Genomic DNA, 8,231 nt, shown 5'->3' with positions numbered 1-8,231 from the left:
AAAAAAAAAAAAAAAAAAAGAAAAAAAGAAAGTCGCGTTTTGCTGCTGGTAACTTCAGCAGCAGCGGGGTTGAACGAGGACACGCAAAAGCAGCCGGGAGCGCTCCAAAACGCACGAAAACATCCATATGGTGAATGAAACTCCGCTGGATAAACGGTGGCAGACGCGTGCACACAAGCCGCTCTGGTGCCACTTGTCGCCGGGCAGCTGCAGCCGCGTTCAGCCCGGCTCGGTACTCACCTAAGTTGCAGGTTTGGACTCCGTATAGTGGACGGGGATTGGGGCTACAGCATAGTAAGGCAGTTCGCAGTACCCGCTCTCTCTCAACACGCACTAACTCCTTTCTTCTCTCGCCTTAGCAAATCAACACGGAGCTGACGTCAACGCAGCCAGTCAGCCAGACGAGCAGCAGGCAGGCAGGCAGGCAGGCAGGCGGGCATCCGCCGCTGCGCTCCATTCAGTCCAAACACTGAGGAAGTGAGACACCTAGGGGGCTGTGTCATGTCAAGCGGCTGTCTTTACTGTACGCCAGGGAAAGGTGATGGACGCTGCACCTCTGTCCAGTTGTATGATCACAGGTACAGAGGCAAACAGTTGTTGTCAAACTCCAACCAGGGAAGGACTTAGTGATTTAACGGCCCTGGATCAGGAGTTTCTGCTCCCTCCAACATGTCCTCCCCTCTCACACCGAGGTTTCAGTCCAGTCCAGGACAGACAAACTGGAAAAAGCAGCAATGCATTAAAAAACAAACTAAGAAACAGGTGAAAACTCTAATCAAGTTTTTTCCCCCTACACAAGTTACATTTTGAGAACATTTGTGAATAAAATTTAAAATGAAAGTGTAAAAATTTGTCAGAGTGTAGACGTAAAGATCAACCGATTGTACCAATTCATGGACATGCAGATGAATCAGTTCTTTATTTTTTAAGTCTTTTTAGTGATAAAATCCAATTAGTTTAATCAACACAAGTTAGCAGAAGGTTTGTTTCCACACAAACATCCACTATAAAAATGGACAGAAAAGTTCAAGTGTGGTTACATTTGTGTATAAAGGACAGATTTGCTCTCTTCAGCTCTTCTTCTGGCTGCACTTCCACGTGTTTAGCAGTATTGTTGTTTCTTTAGCGACACCTACAATTCAGAGGAGGAATTGCAGCAGCGCTGCTGTAAACAGAAACAAACACTCAGTTTAAAGCTGTGAATAAACTGATATTTCAGGACAAAAATGTTAACTTGTGTATTATTTTTTTTAACATTGAAAATACATTTTGCTGCCTGTTGAGTTACTAAATAAGCATTAAACACACCCGCTGCTGGCAGGTGTATTCTTTTTGCCCTCTTTTTGTATTTTCGTTATATAAAAGTGATTTGCCATTTTAAAGCAGAAATTTTATTTATGAGACAGTAAATAATTAACTCAGGAACTGACACAGAACAGTTTCTTTGCTTTGTTCGATTTTATTGCATTAAATCTCATCGTGTTAAATCAAACTCATGCTCACATTGTATCGTGATTAAAGGCTGAATTGCTTAGTAAATAGGGGCTAAATTGTATATTTGTATATATCGATTTTTGCTACCCATCTATATTTGATTAATTAGATTGTTGGTAATTTTTCATGATGCATATCGTACCGGCTACACACCAGAGATGCACACCTCTAATATAGACCCTGGTCTTTGCAAACCAATTTATGGTTAACAAGCTTTTACCCCAGAGCAGCTTCCACTGCTTCAGCTATTACTAAATCACATTTTTGGCTGTAAACATGAAACAGAATAATTCAGGTGGTTAAGAACACTTTTAATTGGTCTAACTGGTGCATAATGCTGCTGTTCTCCCCTTTTGCTAGGACTGCTTAAGCTTTAAGCTATTTTTTTATTTTTACCTATGTTATCTGCTTTTACGTGATATGTTTTTGTGTACTTAATATATACGGATCCTATCTTAAGAGAAACCCAAACTCAATTTAATTTTTGTATAATTAATGACAATCATTCTAGACAATGATTCATTCATTCAGATGACCATTGTCTAGATCTAAATGCTAGATGCTAAAGCATCTGGCTCCCCACCCTTTTATACTGAAATTTTTCAAATCTTTTTCCATTTACAAAACACCACACTGCTTTGAAAGCTTACTTTGCATCTGCACCTCAGTTTTTAATATAAAACCTAGTTTATTGTAAATACAAACAGCATTGCTCTAATGGTTAGCCAATTACTTTAATGCTTGAACCCATCCAAACGTTGACTAAAAGTGCAAAGAAACTAATAAAAAATAACAATGCTAAAGATTTAAACCAAAGTAAATGTAGAAGATTTGAGATTGGACACGAGAATGTATGTTCTCGAGGTTGATAGTTGTGTCATTCTACCAGCAGAACCCTTCTTTCTCCAAATAGACAGGTTTTTTCCCTTTACAATCAACAATCAATCCTTTCATGACACTTTTATCCAATGCTATGAAGCTGTATGCTGTATTTATACAATAACATTTCTGACCATTTGCATAGAAATGTTATCATTTGGTGTCTGATGAAACAAATCAATGGCTGAAAAAAAAGAAAACACAGTAAGAAAATCCACTTGGAACCATTTGGAAATTCTTCTTGTTTTATAAAAACATCTGGGCTAAAGAATAATTAGGCTTTTGTAGTCCAGATAATTTTGGAGTGCATTACCAGCCCCTGACTGCTTTCATTCTCCACATGCGTTTTACAAATGAGCAGAGATGCAGTAGATGGTACACCTCATCATTATTTGGTCGGATAAAACTCTTAAGAGTCTCTTCTACTAAAAGCATATGTTAGAGCCTGTCTGGATATAAACTTGACTGATGATTTTGTCTTAATGCTGACTTGAGGCAACCTTTTAGCTTCGCTTTAATTGCCCTCTTTTCTAATTCTTTTGTTATGTTGCCTTTAAAGGCTCCTTGTGAGCTCCTTCTCCTAAATTTAAAAACACAAACTGTCCAGCTTTAAGAAAGAAGGGGGAACATCCCCATATTGTGTATGTAATTCAATTTATTTGGGATTTACTGGAACAGAAATCTATGCCCCCCAGATCCTATTAGATTAAGTGCTTTTCTCAGTTTGTGTTGGGCACCAAAAACTAAAAAAATTCTATCAACCCCTGGGATGTCACGTTGTACAACCTCCTATCTTTCTTAGCTGATGTATCTATAGTTGTTGTCATTTTTTGTTCTGACTTTTATGCAACATTTTCCCACAGATATTGCAGTCTGTACATGTAATAATAAGAAATGCATGCAAAAATTATAGGCCTAACATTCTCTGAAAGAATGCATATCGCCCACTGCCTTTTACGCCAGAGATTTAAACTGATATCACTTCATACTGAGAAGGAACGGAGTTGTAGACATTTGGGTCCAACCTTGTAAATGTTATGTGCGATCTCATGTGATATTGTGAGATCTTGCAGGATGTGATAGAGCTCAGAGAAAATGTTGAGAATGCAATTTATCTACGACCACACACACAAAATAGCTCAATATCTGTAAAAATGATTGAATTAGAGCCATTTTGTGTTAGGTAATGTTGATTAGCAGTGGTAGCCATCTTGAATTGAAATGACTTTGAAAGTTAATCAGTTGTAGATATACACCCACTGATTACTTTTTGAAAGTTTCTTTAAAATTCCCTCAATGGTTCATGAAATATTTTGCTAACAAACAGGGTTTACACCAGCAGTTAATGGCAAAGTTTTAAGCAAAAATGTTACACAATGTGTAGCACTTGAAGTATGGGTTAAAAAAATATGCTCAGCTACGACCAAATGAAATTGTAGTTAAATATCTGTAAAATTGGCCTGTATGTTTGTTAATAGTTTAAACTCACGTTTATGGGATATATTGATCTATATCAAACAAAATTGAATAGTTTGTTTTGAGTAATGCCTTTTTCTAGATATGGGCTTTGCAAAGTCATGAAAGAAGAATCATTAAGTAAACCTCTGAAGGTGGGAGGGCCTCATCATCCAGGTTGATGAGTTAAGTCACCTTTGTGCCTCGGGCTCACATCAACACTCCACTGACTGAGGCTGATAAAATAGAAGCAAAGGACAAGTCAGGTCAGAGTAGATTTTCTAAAGGAGACTGGGGTCATTCAGCGTCTGCAACAGATCACTCAGTAAGCTCGATCACTCAGTGGCTGACAGCAGCTGCGGATTGTTTGGATAAAGAGAAAACAATAAAAAAAAAGAACAAATAGGAATGAGAAATTTAGCCAAAGCCTAATGTTTAAATCTAAATATTTCTTCAGGCATTTATAGTTGATAAACCTGTCATTAAAAATAAAATGCTACAGAGTGAATCTCTTAACAACTTCCAGACTTTTTATTGGTTTTCCTTAATTTTTCCTTAAGTTTTCCTTGTTTTTAATTTCTGGGACGTTTTTGTGGCTAGTTTTTCTCACCTTGCCAAAATGACAGTGATAGTTAAACTATATATATATATATATATATATATATATATATATATATATATATATATATATAATTGTACTTGCAGTTATACAAATGCTTTGGAACCATAAAACATCCTTGACAAACAGATTAAAAGCTGAATGAATGTATATCGCCCACCACCTTTCATGCTAAAGTTTTAAATTATGATCAGCTTATGCTCTGGAGAGAGTTGTTGGAGCTCAAACTATGTGTTGAGGATGACTCTCAGCTACCACCATACCAAATTGAAGCTCGATATCTATAAAACTGAGCCCTTTTTTGGTTTGGATAACATTGATTAGTTGTGTGGCCATCTTGAATTGGGATGACTCCAAAGATTAATCAGTTGTAGATGTCCATCCAGTGATTACTCTCAGCTACTTCCACACAAAATAGTAGCTCAGTATCTGTAAATTGTCCGAGATGGAGCCATTTTTGTATTTGCTTAGCTGTGGCAACCAATTTAAATGAGATTAACTCTAAGAATTAATCAGTTATAGAGGTCCATCTAATAATTACTTTATTAGAGTTTTTTTCAAGTTCATTCTTTGGTTCATGAGATATTTTGCTAACAGGACAGACAAACAGCTATGCAGACATGGGCAAAAAACATTATTTGGTGGTGGGCAATAAATAATTTCCATTACGTACATCATGACAAGTTCTAGTTCATGTTTTAATTTTAGTCTCATTTTTTTATTTTAAAGTATATTTTGTTAACATGTTAAAAATCATTGTTCTGATTGTTTTAATCATTAGCTTCCAACATTATTGAAAAAGTTGCTTGCTGTCACAGTTTATGGCTGGATAAAATAGAAAACATGGGTCTGAAGGCGCCTTTCAAGGAAATCTCATTTCCTTTAAAATACAGCAGAGCTCTGGGAATTTTTGGATTCATCCAGGCATGCATCACAGAGTGCTTCATTACCTCTGAGCCGCATGCTGTGCAGGCTTACCCGTGGATAAAGAAAAAGGCACTCCCTTAATCTGGCAATAATCCACCGTTTTACTGAGGGAAAGGAAGATGAGGGCTAAATTATAAAAACCAGATCACCACAGCACTTTAAAATAATACCATGAGCTTGACAAAGATGGACTCCCTGCGTGAAGTTTTGGCTTGAAATGGGGGCAAATAGGTGTGGGAGGTTTGTTGTCTACAGTGGGTCACCTGTATATTCTTTCTGTTCCCTCAAAATTTAGAACATATTTCTGTATGCACCAATTTTGATCAGCAATATGAGCACATTGGTAAATACAGACATTCCTTCAGCATTTCTTGGAGGAATGCATATTGCCTGCTGCTTTTCATATCAAAATTTTAGACTAGGATCATCATATGTAGATAAATGACAGTGTTAGAGTCATGTCAAATACTGTTCATCAGGTTTATAAAAACCAAAATCAAAAGGAAATAGGAGCAATCAGATTAGGACCATCAGTCTACAATTTGACCAAATAATTGACCAAAAACAGCCGAAGAAACAAATCACATGTGTATAATATGAAGAAAAAATCTGAATAAGTAATTTAGAAAGATTCCATAAATATATGAGGCAACATTTTGTATTTACAATCAACAGGAAAAAAAACGAAGGAAAAATCTAAATCTTTATTTTTGTTGTCTGAGCGAAGACGTCATTGAAGCAGAATTGTCCAGTCTCAAAATGAAAAGTACTTTGTTTGACAGGAATAATAACTTACCATCCATATTTTAATCTCTTGTCAATTAGATAATAAATGACCAAGTGACAAAGAGACCCCACTCACCGCTGATCATGAGCATAGAGGTTTAAATCCGTTCTCTGAGCTGAAAGAAAACCCTGACAGCAGAAGCAAAAATAATTCGCACAGAAACATTAAATCTTTGAAGACTTATCTGTTTACACCCAAACAGAAAGCTTTGGAAGGATTAAGTCTAATTTTTATGCATAAAAAGGCAAGTATTAGTGTGATCTCATTTTATTAGATTCCTAATGATTCATTACACAAAGGTGTTATAGAGACTAATCAGCTTTGCTTTTTAGACTTAAACAATATTTTGGGTTTTGGTGAATTCCTAATATGACTTGAAGCTTTTTCCATCTACATGTATCTTTTAAAAACTGCACTACTTTATTGTTTAGCATTACATACTGCAGTCCTAATGTAAATAAAAAGCTAGATAATGTTAGGTACAGTAATTGTATATGTTGAAATCTTAAAAATGTATTTGAAAGCAACACCACTGAACTGCGTTGTGTTACATTTTGCCTCCTGACACAAGCATAAGTCCTGTTTCCTCTTAGGTCGCTCCAACAGGCAGCTGCAGCTGTAAAACCCCATGGCAGCACCAAATATGTACTCCTCCACCACTAAAATACTCCCCTGTAATGTTGCATCAGCATGGACAACATTTACTGGGAAATATTGTCCTTGGCGATTTTACTGTGCTCTAATTACAGGATGCAAACTCCATTTTCAAGACTAGTAGACTTGAAACTATAAGAGCATTAAAAAAGAGGCATGAGGTCAAAACTTACAGATTATAGGCAAAGGCATAATTTGTTTTATTATTTGATTTTTTTTATTTAAAAAGTATGGCTGAGAAAAAGAAACTATTGTATTACAAGGTTATTTTTCTTTATTAAATTTTTTTTGTAGTGCAATTCATGCAATGATCAAACTTTTACTATTATGTCATTGTTTTATTGTTATTTATTTGCCAATTCATCCTTTTATGTAAATTATAAGAAGTGTTGCTGAGAAACGATCATAGATTTGTAAAGTCTTACTGATAAAAATCACAAAAAAATAATCTAGTTAACAGGAAAACCTGGGTAATATTTCAGAAGGGTTTCAGGTTAAGATGTATGCAACTCTGCTGACAAAAACACCCTCATTGTCTGCATCCTGTGTAGACATGGCGCTTGAAAAAGTTGTGTGTGTGTGTGAGTGTGTGTGTGTTCCTGCCTGTGAGTGTCTGTTTGTGTGGGGGAGTTGGCCCCACACAGAAGAGCTTTGTGAAACTCTGCTCATGCAGCCTGGCTGAATGGACTCTTTCTACACTTGTGTAAACCCAGGGGCGTTTCTGGCATTGAGGCCACGCCTCAGTGACCCCTGACCCCCACCTCTGACCTTCGCTGGATTTGGTCGGGAGGTACTTTTTGGTCACCATGTGCTTTCGTGCAAAGGCAAAAGTGGGTCAACTGAGTTCTCAGTTTGATCCTTACTGCTGAATTGTGTCATACAGTACAAATGAAATGAACTGAATACTTCATTCAACAAGCTGATATAGCACAAATTATCAACTAAAATCGTTATAGTATTTTAGTACAGATTTAGGCACAGCATGGTTTTTTAAAAAGTGCCTTTTCAACCCCAAACTCGCTCAGTTTAAACTTTTTCTGACCCCTGAATGACCAAGGTCCTGTGTTTACTGAGTTACAGGTTTGTTCACTTCCACACACAGAGAAAATGCCCAAACCTGCTCCAGGTTAATGTGTGAAATGGCTTTGTTGACCTAGGTGTTTTATTTATCAAGTGCCTCTTTACTTCTCCATTCCGAGCCTTCAGCTGCACCCTCAGAGGACAAACTGCAGCGCTTAAGAGAATCCTCTGGATCAATACTTCTCTTGTCTTGAATGGCAACAGAATGGCAGTCCTACAAACTGGACTTGTTTGGTCAGTTTCAGGTGAAGGGGATTCCTGATTTAAGACTCTGCAATCATTTCTTAGCCAACCGGTGATAAACACCTGGCTCTGTTAATAAAAAAAGAAAAGGTG

The 8,231-nt window shown here is 36.9% G+C and overlaps 1 protein-coding gene across 4 annotated transcripts in view; it reads right to left on the bottom strand.

The window, feature by feature from the left end:
* zbtb16a (zinc finger and BTB domain containing 16a) overlaps positions 1-394 on the bottom strand; it is a 147,306-nt gene extending 146,912 nt beyond the window's left edge. For 2 of the 4 annotated variants that reach the window (XM_017419917.3, XM_025006738.2), the window contains exon 1: positions 241-393. The gene's annotated coding sequence lies outside the window, so the exon portion shown is untranslated. Of the gene's footprint in view, positions 1-240 lie in introns of all 4 variants that reach the window. The other 2 variants (XM_025006737.2, XM_017419918.3) reach the window with 2 other exon arrangements.
* Positions 395-8,231: the final 7,837 nt, after the last annotated feature.

The sequence above is a fragment of the Kryptolebias marmoratus genome, linkage group LG13 (genome assembly GCF_001649575.2).
Source record: "Kryptolebias marmoratus isolate JLee-2015 linkage group LG13, ASM164957v2, whole genome shotgun sequence".
NCBI classification, from domain to species: Eukaryota; Metazoa; Chordata; class Actinopteri; order Cyprinodontiformes; family Rivulidae; genus Kryptolebias; species Kryptolebias marmoratus.
The sequence above is the reverse complement of the archived record's forward strand: the minus strand, read 5'-3'. Positions and strand labels throughout refer to the sequence as shown.